Genomic DNA, 13,601 nt, shown 5'->3' with positions numbered 1-13,601 from the left:
CATTCTGATGCTGGAAATTTCCCGCATGTACATCTGGACAGACACCAGGACACCCCCCTGCCCCTTCGTCTCCCAGCTGCAGGGGAGGACTGTGTGTGTGGTGCCAAGCCCTTGGGCCAGGGGCTGTGATGGAACTGACCTCAGTGATCTCCTCTGGCCGTGAACTCCCAAGAATTCACATTCTGGCATTTTCCATTTACAAGGCTCTCTCACTCCGTTCTTCATCTATCATTGGAAGACTCTGCGATTTAGGTGAGGATTAACATCCTCGTTTTACAGATGCCAGAACGAAAGCTCAGAAAGACCCAAGGTCCTGAAAGCTGGGACTGTTTCACATTGACCTCTGTATCTGAGAGCCAAGCTGACCACTGGGGCATCTCCTTGGCAGCAGGTGTGCTGGGCAGGGGCTACTGCTCAGCCCCAGAGCGTCCCACGCAGTTGCTGTTCCATGGGTCGGGGAGCCCCCAGGTGGACATGGTTCGTGGAACCCATTAGCACCAGGAGACAAGGGGTCATGAACACTTTACCCACTTCCTGGGCAAACACTGCCCACAGCCCTAGACTTTGGACCGAGGGAAGCAGAACATCCAGCCAACAACCCCTGCCCTTCAGATGAAAGGGCCGAAGGTTTCTGGGGAAAAGGTCATGCCTTTGACCCAGACCAACTCCCCAAAACAACACTCTTCCACAGTTCTGGTTCCCTAAAGAGGGAGCATGTAACCAGGTCATCCCCAGTTACAGAATATTCTGGTCTGACGACCGGATCAGAGTGGCAGGAAGAAAGTCCACATCCCTGAGTCTGCTTTGGAATTATCCTCGGGGTTGGAGAGGCCCTAGCCTTCCAGCGTGCACGGGTCCAACTGGGGAGACCACAGGGGCTGCTGGGGCCGGGAGCCTGACCTGGGCTTTGCTGTGCTCTGTCCTCACCTCCATAGTAAAAACTCTCCGGGGGCGCCTGGGTGGCTCAGTCGGTTCAGTGTCCGACTTCGGCTCAGGTCATGATCTCACAGCTCGTGAGTTCGAGCCCCACGTCAGGCTCTGTGCTGACGGCTCAGAGCCTGGAGCCTGCTTCGGATTCTGTGTCTCCCTCTCTCTGCCCCTAACCCACTCACATTCTGTCTCTGTCTCTCTCAAAAATAAATAAACATTAAAAAAAAAAAAAAAAAACCCTCTCCATCTGCCTCATCCAGGGCAGAAAAAGCTCTAAGGACACTTTTGGTATGGTACAGCGGGTGTCCTTGCCAGCTTCTCTCCAAAGAATTAAGGGTCCGTTCATCCTTGAGTATCTACTATGTGCCACAGACTTTACAGAACTTACAACCACCCTGTGAGGCAGGTACTGTTACCCTCAGTTTGGTAGATGAGAAAGGTGATACTCAGAGAGGTTAAGTGATTTACCCAAAGTCACACAGCTAGTAGGCGGCAAAGCCTATCCAGGACCCTCTGACTCCTAAGCTCAGGCCCTTTCCACTGCACCTCCATGCCTGGAAGGCCTCTAATCCAACTTCCCTACCAAAGCAAGAACTGCCTCAGTGGCTTCCCAGCAGGTCATAGAGCCTCCATTTACAGGACCCTCACCCTCTGAGGCAGCCCCTTCGTTCACTGAGCAGCAGCTCTAGTGACCATAAATGTCTTCCTTCTATTGAGATAAGAACTGCTTCTGGGTCTGGCTGTGCCCTCCAGAACCACATGAGGTGATTCCCTCTGTTGTGGGCATCTCTCTAGGATTCAGGATGGCTCCCCATATGGAAAGGTGTCTCCCAGTGTTCTCCCGGTTCAATGCCCTATTCTTTCAGCCCTACTTCCCATGACAGTGTGCTAGACACCCACCCATCCCACTCCCTTCTCTGTAAGAGCTTCCACTTACTTCTTCCCCTGGGACTTGACACACCGCGTGTGGCCCAGCCAGCACAGAGACACAATGACCGCTCTCTCTCTTGCTCTGGATGCTACTCTCTTATTAAAGCAGCCTAGGAGTCCATCTGACTCGTAGGCTCACACAGAGCTTGCAGCCCACCCAACCTTCCCCGGAGTTTGTCGTGTGGGCCACTGTGGCAGGTACTACCGGTCACCTAATCGAAAATCATCCCTGCACCCCTCTGCCTCGATGGCAGAGGACTGACATTCTTCAGGTGCTCACCCTTTCCCAACCTCAGTTCTAGAGACTAAATCAATCACGGTGACCTCCAGCATTCTTTCCAAAGATCGGATCAGTTATGAGTGTGCTCAAGTCTGGTTAAGGGTCTCTTTGGGGGAAGTCTGTGGGGGCAGAAAGGCATTTCTCCTCCTAAAAGAAATCGCGGTGGAGGAAACGCCACTACTTGGACCAGACCTCGCCAGGTCTACGTGCGATGCCCGGAACAGCGGCAGGCATCTTGTGACCAGGAGAGGAGACGTCGTGGACACAGTGAGGATGGCAGAAGGAGGAGACGGAGAGCTTACTTGTCACTGTGACGTTGAGCGATCCCTGGAACCGCCGACAGCAGTAACTCGTGTCACCGAAGGCGGGAAGGGGTGCTGCGGGGATAGGATTTTCGCCTTCTTGGCGCAGCTGAAAGCCCCGTGGCCCCCAGGCTCCTGCAACAGGATTATTGCACAGTGTGAACCAGGCAGGCCACAGGGAAGAAATAGCTTTGTCTTCCCTCCCTTCATGGCCCTTAGCAACACTAGGTTGAGTTCCCCTGTTCCTGTCTCTTAAATAACAGCCAGGGCCAATCCCAAAGCTTTGTGGTCACTCTTGGGTATAAGGAAGTCCAGTCCAGTGTAGCTCAGTTAACAACTTTAATCTCAAATCCATTTTAATGCTAATATTCTCCGGCTCCAGAAGGACTTCGAAAGGGGAGGAGGCACGTTCTTCTCCCCCACTGCCACCCTCTATTTCTGGTGGTTCCACAGTCGGGCTGCCAAAGAGGGCTGAATGACAAGGGAAGCCTGCCCTGTGACCCGGCTCTAAGTGCTGGCCCTCCAGGGCCCTGTGTGGGATTTTCAGAAGGCATAGACGAGCCCCTTCACCGTTCTGTTCCACAGAGGGGCAACCCAATGTCCCCACAGCTCCAGCCTTTGCTGGGAGGGGGGGGGGTCCCTCCCAGCTACCTCTGGCCCCACAGCCAGCACTCTTGTGGAACGCTGTAAAAATCCCGAGGTGACCGCACCACCTCGCAGGGTCTATATGACCCACAGGGATATTCACACATCCTAACCATGCCAGATAGTGAGATGGCCCCCAGTGAGCCTTGCCACCACTCCCCAGAATTCTCTCCCTTGTTCAAACAGGCAGAGGGTAGAGCAGCAATTTCACTTCGGCCATAGACGCCCAACCTGGGAAGAAGAGGCCATCTCCCCCTGTAGCGTAATTTGTATGAGGAACTCTCTGGAGCCCACTGCCGCACTTGGCCAGGTTGGGGGAGGGGGACCACGGCATTCTTCCCCCAAGCTGACAACTCACAGCTAAAGTGATCCTCCCTCCTCTCCCTGCTTTCCTGCTTATTGATCCAAGCCAGGGAGGACCGAGGACATCACTCTGTCCTTGACTGGGCATTCTGGTAGCAAATCAGAGAAAAAGTCAGTGCCCGTTAGGTACGTGGCGAGCCAGGCCTCTCCTGCGCGAAGCCCGGCGGTTGCTCTTTTTAATGTCAGTGCACAATCTCACCCACTTAGCACTGCTAGATCTTATCTGGTTTGTTCCAGGCTTTTGATGGCGTTCCAGGTGTTGAAGCCAGGTTCCACTATTAAATCTATACCCACTCTCCCCCAGCTCCATACCACCCACAGATTTGATAATCCAGCCTTCGGTGCCATTATTCAAACCTTTGATGAAAATATCAACGAGGACAGGACAAAACAGAGGGCCCTTAATTCATGGTAACATTTATTCCCGCATGTTCTTGGTGAACTGTTATTGCCTCCATCTACTTACCCCCTTCCTTTTATCTATGCTCTAAAATTGTCTGCTTAATCAAAGCTCACAGGTGGCTGGGCTCCAGTCCCATCAGCTCCGTTCCTGAGTTCCCGGATGTCATTGACCTGGGCCGGGGATTTGAATTTGCTGAAAATAGCAAGCGCGTCCTCGCCTGGCTCAGCTTTCACCCCCTTCTCCACACCTGACCCCCAGCTCCCGAGCGGAGCGCGGCCCTTCCTGCCCGCTTCCCAGCTCACACCCAGCCCCTCTCTCAGGCACCTGGTCTGTCCCTGAGGGGAGGGCAGTCGCTAGAGCAATCAGGTGGCCCCAAGAGTTGAGATCTGCCACAGGAAACTGCCGGATATCCAAGGCCCTTAGGTCAGTCGGGGCTGAGGTGGGTGGGACAAAGAATATTTATTAAGCGTGTGTCAGGAGCTGGGCTAGGTGTTAGCAGAGCCTCATCATAACCCAGGGGAAGGAGTGAGGAGAGGAGGCCAGAGTGAGGAGAGGAGGCCAGGGCTCTCACATCACTTGCCTAAGGTCACCCGACCAACCAGTAAGTGTCAGAACCAGGGTCTGAGCCCAAGATTGTGTGGCTCCACCTGCCACACCCAGCCACCACAGCCCGTGGCCAGTTGTGCCGCTTTGTCTTTTCACCTTCCCAGGTTCCCCTCCCAGGTGACTGGGGACCCAGGTCCTGCTTCGGCAGCCTCTGGAAGGCAGGGTGAGCCCGAGCACAGCGCTTCCTGACCCACCGGGGGGGGGGGGGGGAGCAGCAAGTTGCGGGGGGACATCAGGCTGCAGGGAAACCATTGCATTGTTCCCGAGTCCTGAGCGATTTGGGATTAATCTTCCAGATTTGGCACCACACACGCGATACAAGCCTGCTGCCACCCCACCCCCTCCAGCCCGTCACAGTGAACAGATGGGCAGACCCCTCCCTGGGGTCTAAGTAGGGCGCTGCTGAGGCTGCTGGGAGCAGGGAGGGAGGCCAGCGAGCCAGGGGGAGAGAGAGCAGGGACAGACCCAGCTCCACCCCACCCCGTCCACCTGTCCCCAGGAGCCGGTGGAATCAGAGGGCGGGGCAGTGGGTGGGGCGGCCACGTGAGGCAGAGACTCCTGTCCCTGGGAGTACCCGAGCAGAGCCGGGGCCAGCAGTGCAGGGGACTCGTGCACGAGTCAGGGGTCCTCTCAAATTCCAAAGTCCTTAGCCTAAGCCCCTGGAGCTGCCGAGCAACAGGACGTTCCCCCCTCGGGGCTCCAGGGTGAGGCTCAGGCGGCGAGGTGCCCGCAGCATCCAGGTCCTGACCAGGCCCTCACTGGCCATGAGCCCAGCAGTGTGCAGGGGGCCACGGAGTGCTCCAACAATGCAGAAACGTAAAGATAGCCAACTATCAGCGTTGGTGGGACCTCAGGAACCATGCGTCCTCTTTATGTGGCAGAAGCCATTACTGAAACTCAGACAGGAGAGGGGATGTGCAGGCAGCAGGTGGGGGGATAGAGCTGGGGCCTGCAGCCTCCCTGATTAGTGCTCCTTCCACATCAACACACCCCTCAGGGCTGCATTTGTAATAGCCAAACACCGGAAACAACCTCAACATCCACCAGCGGGTAACCGGATAAACCAACCGCAATACCCATGCCGAGCACAACTCGTTACTCAGAAACGCAGAGCGATGGCCAGCGCTACGTGCAGCACGGACGGGTCACAAATCACCAGACAGAAAGAGCCCACATCGTACGATTGCATTCATATAAAGGTCTGGAAAGTGTAAACTAATCCAGAGGGACAGAGAGCAGATCAATGGTTATGAGAGAGGGTAGCACCAGGAGGGGCATTAAAAAGGGAGCCCAGGGAAGGCTTGGGGTGATGGGTACACTTGCTGTCTTCACTCTGCTGTGGTTTCAGCGACAGGAACTTGAGCTGGGCTCAGGCAAAGGAATGTTCTCGGAAGGATCTGGAACAATGGGAAGGCTGCCTTGGGAAGGGAAGGGAGTGGAGCTGAGAAGACCAGCTCTGTATCCGTCGCCTCCGTGGTTATGTCGCTGGGGCCTCACAGGCATCAAACGATGGTGTGCAAGTGTGAGAGGGAGGGAAGGAAGAAGGACAGGAGGGGGAGGAGAATGGAAGAAAGATCTTGGAGGCCTCCACCCAGCCGGGAGTGGGTATCTTAGCCCACAGGCAACAGGGAGCCAGGGGAAGCTTCAGAACAGGGCAACAATGCGTATGATTTAGAGTTTCCAGAAAACGAGCCCGGCAGCAAAGTGCAGGCTGATGGAAACACCAGCTCCCCAGGAGGGGGGCTCCCACTCCACACAGCCTAGACAGAGGAGTGGCGGGGAGCACGCAGCGATCCAAGAGCTGGCAGGGCCTGGGATGCCCAGCTGCTGCCTCTAGAGCCAAGAACGAGCTACTCCCCCTGCCAGGGAGGCCAAGGAGGACCTGCAGCAGAGTCCGGAAGGGAGAAGATTTTTAAAACCCTGTGATGGAACCTCGCTGGCTCTCCCTGGCCTCACGTTTCACAGGAGCTTCCAGCCCACAAATCAGACCCCTGGCAGGGCGGCGGAGGCAGCCATTGCCTCCAGGGCAGGGAGGAGGGGCAGAGGCCTGCAGGAGTGAGCTGAGGACCCGAGGAGCAGGTGCCCGAAGTCCACTTGGCTCCTCCACCCCCCAACAGCTGAAGACACTCAGGAAAGCCAAGTTCCCCTGAACACACCTCCCTCGGGGCCAGCTTCGGGCGAGGGGTCGGGGTGGGCAATTGAACGGGTTCCCAAGAGGCCGGGGCCAGCTGTGTGCCTGGACCACACTGCTGTCCTACTATTCCCACTTCCAGCATCGACAACTGACCAGCAGCCGCTTTCACTCCATCCTGCTCTGAGGTGTTCAGATGGGCCTTGTAATCCATTATCCCCGGCCCTCCCACTTTGCAGTTAGCCCCTCATCTGCCCCCCACCCCGAACCTATGAAGCGGCTGAAGTCATGCCCACCTTGCAGATGAAGTCTCCACACTTCAGCTAGTCCGGGGGACTTGCCCAAAATCCCACAGCTAAAACACCTAGGAAGAGGAAGCTTTCACATCCAAGCCTGGAAACAATGAGGGCTGGATGGACCTTCATGGGGAAACTTACAGACAATTCAGTTTAGGACCAACCCATCCCAACCTTGCGGGTCTGCCATTATGGAAAGGCCAGACAGGGAGCACCTGACTCTGCCCCTCCATTTGCGAATCGGGAGACTCGATGTAGTAAGCCAAAATAACGTGTCCAAAGTCATACAAGGGAAGAGGCAGAGCCAGGCTCGAGCCGAAAGACCTCTCTGGCTTTCACAATCGTGGAGAGTCCTTGTCCCCTTCCTTCCTGTCAGTCCAGGGCCAAAAATCTAACCCCTGTATCCAGACAATGCCCCGTGGTACCAAGGATGCACTAAGGGCTGTCAGGAGTCAGTGCGGGCCCCAGGTCACATCTACAGCAGGGTCGTGAAGTATCCGCGTGGATCTCCCCTTTCCCTGCCTCAGTTAGCGTAGCGCAGAACTAATCATTGTACAAATTTGGCCAGAGTTGGAAGGAACCCCATAGGCATCTCAACCTGTCTCATTTCACTCATCAGGAAACTGAGGCACTAACCAAGGAGGTGGTCATGGGAGTCTGCACCTTCAGCTGCTCTGAACCGAGAGACAAAGAGTCAGAGAAGGCCGGCCATGCTGGCCCAGGGGGGGCCTTGGCAAGGGGAAGGGTGGGTATAGGCATAGTTATGAGAAGCACAGGCTTGCCCCCCCCCCATCCCCTGTGCCCACAGCACAGGCAGACACAAGCCTCCCCCCAGGGACCCATGGGCCAAGTTAAAAGGACCTATTACAGGGAAGAGAACAGCTGTCACTGTTGAATACCTACCAGATGCCAGCAATCACTCTCCCCCTTTTACAGATGAGGCCAAGGCTCAGGGAGGTTGAATAACTTGCCCGCGGTCACAGGGTGGGAAGGAGCAGAGCGCAGACTGAAAATACAGTGTTCCCCTGCCCCTCATTCCCCCCAGCCTGGGCTCCTGGGTGGCTCTTTGCTTTGGGACGGAATGGTCCACTTCATCTGCTCAGCCAGCATCCCTGAGATTGGGCCTCTGTGGCCCCTCAGCTGGCTCTCCCCAGCCCCTGCTTCTGGGATCATTCCGTGCCGTCCCCTGGCCCCTGGCCCCTGCCCCAGGGCCCCTCGCACAAGATTCCCATCATCACACAGGGCTAAGGCAGCCCAAGGCCTGCCAGGACCAACTCACCAGACCCACCCCTTGAGACTCTCCAGGTAGTCGACCTGGGTATCCACATTCTAACAGGAACGTTCTGGAAGCACTGTTTTGAAGAAACAAAGTGAAAAAAAGTCTGAGATCTGCTGCTCTTTGGGCCTCTCTCCATTGGGGAAAGGAAAACCAGTTTCCACTCTACCCTCTGAAGGCTAAAGCAAGCAGGGATGCGCCTTTGGTAGAACGGAAAAGGAGCCCCTCCTGGGAGGGACAACCTCATGGGCTGAGCAAAGAGCCCCTTTGTGCGGCAAAAAGGATGTCCCTTCCTCCAGGCACATCGCACAGGGGGATGCTCCGCTGGGCCAGGGAGCCAGCACTGCCAACGCCCCTCCCACACGGTCACTTTTTCAGCCAGGAAAAGACTGTCATCCCCTGACACGTTTTCTGCCTGCCCCCTCCGTGCTAAAGCCTATCTCTGCTGCAAAGAAAAGGTCATTTTTCCCCCGGAGCCGCTAAAAAGTACACATTAACGGCCCTACTGATTTCCAGCAGTTTCAAATGCTGGCTTTGGCCAAAAACTTCTTAAAAAGGCCATCCTCCCTTCTTATTCCATAGCGTTTACATTTTGTAACATTTAAACAGAACTGCTTTTAAGCGAAGATATGCAGTACTTTCCTCTCATGTCCCCATAAAAAGTAAAATCTGGGAAACGTCGACATCAGATGGCTAGGGAATGCCTTCCGAGCCCAGCAACGATTAGCAACTTCTGCAAAATAGTGCGGAAAGACTGCTGCCTCAAACCCGGGAAGCTCCTTTCTCTGAGGAGCCCCATCTGGGGCTCAATCCCCAGGATGTCAATCCCCAGGAGAAGGTGTCCTCTGTAAAAGCGGCCTTTCCACTCTTTATCCACATGACAGCTATACCTACTGACCCTTCTGATGTGTCAAGGGTAGAGACTACGAAAGAGAACCACACGTAGCACTTTGTCAGATCAACCCTGTAGGGTAGCTGTGATTATTACACTCATTTTACAGATGAGAAACACAGGCTCGGAAAGGTCAGCAGACCGCCCACCCCTGATTCCACGACGCATGCCCTTCGAGGCTCCCTGCCCCCTGCCAAGGCATCCCTGAACTGACAGGGAGCCTGAAACCTTGAGCCAGGCCTGGGGTCCCGCCACCTTCTCAAGCCAGGCCCCCCTGCCCCCCTTGACTGAGGATACAGGCACGTTGAGGCCACTTGACTGTATCCTCCACCTCAGCCTTCAGCCGCTCTGTTTTGTCATTCGGCACCCCTCTGAATCACTCACGCTCAAGACGGGGAGGTGGCTTTTTGACGTAAAAAGTCCCTCAGGTGACTCAATTGGTTTTAAAAGCTGGGTGGGCCTCAGCCACAGCGTCTCTTTCAGCGGCAGGGGCAGCGCGCCATCTAGCGGCAGTGCAGTGACCCTCACATTGGCCCTCCGGCAAGTGCGGAGCCCGGGATCTGGGAGGCCCGTAAGTTGTCAGGTAGTCCGGCTGAAGTTCAGAGAGGGGAAGTGACCGGCCTAAAGGCACACAGCAAGTTAGAAGCCAGTCTCTCGGGCAGCAAGACTGTGCTTCCCAACTCCCCTGGTATTCTGGGGAAGCCGTGGGCGTGGAAGCAGCCGACACCCCTGGTAGTTTCGAGTGTGAAGGAACCGTCCCATCCCCATCTTCCTGGTGCTGCGTCCTTTGTTCTGCTTACCACTTTTGAATAGGTAAAGGTACGTGGTATAAAATCCAAAAGGTACCAAAAGGGTGTGTCGTGACAAGTGAGTCTTTTACCCCAGCCCCCCAGCCACAGGGGCATCCCGTGTTATCAGTTTCTACACATCAGTCCACAAATTGTCCTGTATCTTTACAGGGTTGTATTTCTTAACACTCTTTACACAAATGGTCGCACTTCCGACACAGAGCACTTAACAAGGCATCTTGGAGGTCATCGAACACTGGCACATAAAAAGCATCCTCGTTCCCGCGTAAAGCCACGCTGCATTCTGGGGGAGGGTGTATGAAGGTGCCACCACTTATTTAACTACTTTCTTAATTAACTTTTTAAATGTTTTAATGTGTATTTATTTTTGAGAGAGAGACAGAGACAGAGTGTGGGCGGGGGAGGGGCAGAGAGAAAAGGAGACACAGAATCGGAAGCAGGCTCCAGGCTCTGAGCTGTCAGCTGTCAACACAGAGCCTGATGAGGGCCTTGAACTCACCAACTGTGAGATCATGACCTGAGCCGAAGTCGGACGCTTAACCGACTGAGCCACCCAGGCATCCCACTACTTTCCTTTTGATGGACATTGAGGTGGTTCCACTCTGCTCCTATAACACATATCGGACAACTTTTAGAATAAGTTCCTTGAAGTAGCATTGCTGGGATTATCAGTTAGGACTCATACACCAGAAAACCCAGCATAACAGGAGCTTAATACCGAAGGCCTCTCATGTAAGACAAGCCTAGAGGCAGATGGCTTCAGAGGTGCATGGCAGTCCCGTGCAGGCACAGGTGTGCCTATATAAATGTAATAGATGTCACCAAATAGCCTTCCTCAGAGGTTCTGTGTCTTTATTTCCATCATTGGCGTGAACGTGTTTCCCTACAGTCTGGCCAATAAATTTCACATTGTCACACTTTGCTTAAAATCTCCCAACCGTGGGGTGGCTGGGTAGCTCAGTCAGTTAAGTGTCCGACTTCAGCCAGGTCATGATCTCACAGTTCATGAGTTTGAGCCCCACATCGGGCTCTCTGTTGTCAGCAAGGAGCCTGCTTCGGATCCTCTGTCCCCCTCTCTCTCTCTGCCCCACCCCTGCAAGTGCACCCTTTCTCAAAAATAAACATTTTTTTTTAAAAACTCTCCCAGGTGTGCTTAGGTGGCTCAGTCGGTTAAGCATCCAGCTCTTGGTTTCAGCTCAGGTCATGATCTCACAATTCATGAGTTCGAGCCCCGCATCTGTCTCTGCCCTTACAGCGTGGAGCCTGTTTGGGATTCTCTCTCTCTCCCCCTCTCTCTCTGCCCCTCCCCAACACACTCTCCATATCTTTCTCAAAATAATTAAAAATAAACTTAAAAAATTATTTTAAAAAAATCTCCCAATCAAATAGGTGAAAATGGTACTCATTACCATTTTAATTTATATTTCTCTTCTTATGAGTGAAGTTGAACCTCTTTTCATGGGTCTAAGAGGCACTTCCCTTTCCATGGATTGTCTGCTTATGTTCACGTCCATTTTCCTTTTTGCTTCTGGTCTTGTTTGTATTAAATTTTGGTTGACATCTTAATTAAGAAACAATTCACATTCCACAAACTCACCTACATAAAGCGTACAGTTCAGGGGTTTTAGTCTCTTCGCAGGCTGTGCAATCATCACCACCGTTGGATTTTAGAACATTTTGTCTCCCTCACAAAATGAAACCCAGGGTACCCATTATTAGTCCCTGCCCCCCAACTCCAGTCCTCACCACCCCTGCCGGACTGAAGCAACCACTAATCTATTCTCGACATAGTTTTGCCTATGCTGGATGTTTAGTTCGCACATATAGAATCATATGGCTGACTTCTTTCACTTAGCATATTGTTTTCAAAGTTCACCCATGTTGCAGCAGATGTCAGAAATTCATTCCCTTTTATTGTTGAATGATATTCCATTGCAGGGATACACCTCAGTTGGTATTCCTTTTTCTTCGGTTGATGAACATTTGGGTTGTTTCCACTTTGTGACTATTATAAATAATGAACGTTATTGTAACAGTTTTGGAGTGGACATATGTTTGCTTAGGGAGAGAAAGAGGTAATGGACAGAGAGAGATCGAGCAAGCATGGGAGACGGGCAGAGGGAGGGAGGGAGAGAGAGAGAGAGAGAGAGAGAGAAAATCCCAAGGAGGCTCCATGCTCCGTGCAAGCCCGATATGGGGTTCGATCCCCCGACCCTGGGATCATGACCTGAGCTGAAATCAACAGTCGATTGCTGGACTAACTGAGTTACCCAGGCACCCTAGGTGGATGTATCTTTTAATTTCTCTTTGAAAAATACCTCAGAGTGGATTGCTTAGTCTTACGGTAACTCTATGTTTATGTTCACCATTTTGAGGAACAGTCAAACTGTTTTCCAAAACAGATGTACCATTTTACATTCCCACCAGCAATGTATGAGGGTCCCAGTTTCTCCAAGTCCTCTCCAGGACTTGTTATCTTCCCTCCCTGCTCCACTCTTTTTTTTTTTTTTTTTTAGAGTGGGGGGGAGGGGCAGATGGAGAGGGAGAGACAGAGAATCTTCAGCAGGTTCCATACCCAGCAGGAAGCCCAGCACAGAGGCTGCCGAGGGGCTCAATCCCTCGACTGTGAGGTCACGACCTGAGCCAAAACCAAGAGTCAGCCGCTTAACCGCTTAACCGACTGAGCCACCCAGGCGCCCTCACTGTGGTTTTGATTTGCATTTCCTTAATGGCTAAGCATGGCTGAGCACCTTTTCCTGTTCTTATTAGCCATCTATAGACTGTCTTTGGAGAAATGCCTATCACACTGATTGCTGAGACCTCTTTACATGCCGAGGAAATTAACCCTTTGTGACATGAGTTGCAAATATTTTTCAGAGGCATCTATCTTTGATTTTATTTATGCTTTTTTTCCTCCAGGCAAGGTTTTGTATCACACTTAGAAAGGCCCTTCCCCCCCCCCCACCAACACCGTTACAATTTTTTAAATGGCTTCACATGTTTACTTCTAGCAAACTTATGGTTTAATTTTTTTCTAGTTAATCAAATCTTTTATCAAATTAGAATTAATTTTGGTATAAGGCAAGAGTTAAGAACCCAGATTTTTTCCCACATATCTAACCAATTGTCGCAATACTTTTTAGATATCCCTACTGATTTGAAATGCCACACTTTTATTTACTAGATTCCTACAAATATTTGGGTGTATTTCTGGACATTCTATGCTTTTCCATTGACTTACATATCTATTTGTGTTTTAGTTTCATAAAGATTACATGTTTAAGACTCATAAATACAGAGAACAAACTGGTGGTTGCTGGAGGGGAGAGGATTAAGGACCCCCTGGGTGGCTCATTAAGTGTCTTTTTTTTTTTTTAATGTTTATTTATTTTTGAAGCAGAGAGAGACAGAGCAAGAGCGGGGGTGGGGCAGAAACAGAATCTGAAGTAGGCTCCAGGCTCTGAGCTGTCAGCACAGAGCCCAACGTGGGGCTTGAACCCACGAATTGTGAGATGGTGACCTGAGCCGAAGTCGGCCGCTTAGCCAACTGAGCCACCCAGATGCCCCAAGTGTCCGACTCTTGACATCAGCTCAGGTTGTGATCTCACGGTCATGGGATCAAGCCCCAAGTCAGGCTCTGCACTAAGCATGGAGTCTGCTTGGGATTCTCTCTCCCCCTCTCTCTACCCCTTCCCCATTAGCACTCTCTCTCTCTCAAATAAAATTTTTTAAAGTTTA

This window comes from Panthera pardus, unplaced genomic scaffold (assembly GCF_024362965.1).
Source record: "Panthera pardus isolate Hobbes unplaced genomic scaffold, ASM2436296v1 HiC_scaffold_26, whole genome shotgun sequence".
In the NCBI taxonomy this organism is placed as follows: Eukaryota; Metazoa; Chordata; class Mammalia; order Carnivora; family Felidae; genus Panthera; species Panthera pardus.
Note: the sequence above shows the minus strand (reverse complement) of the source record.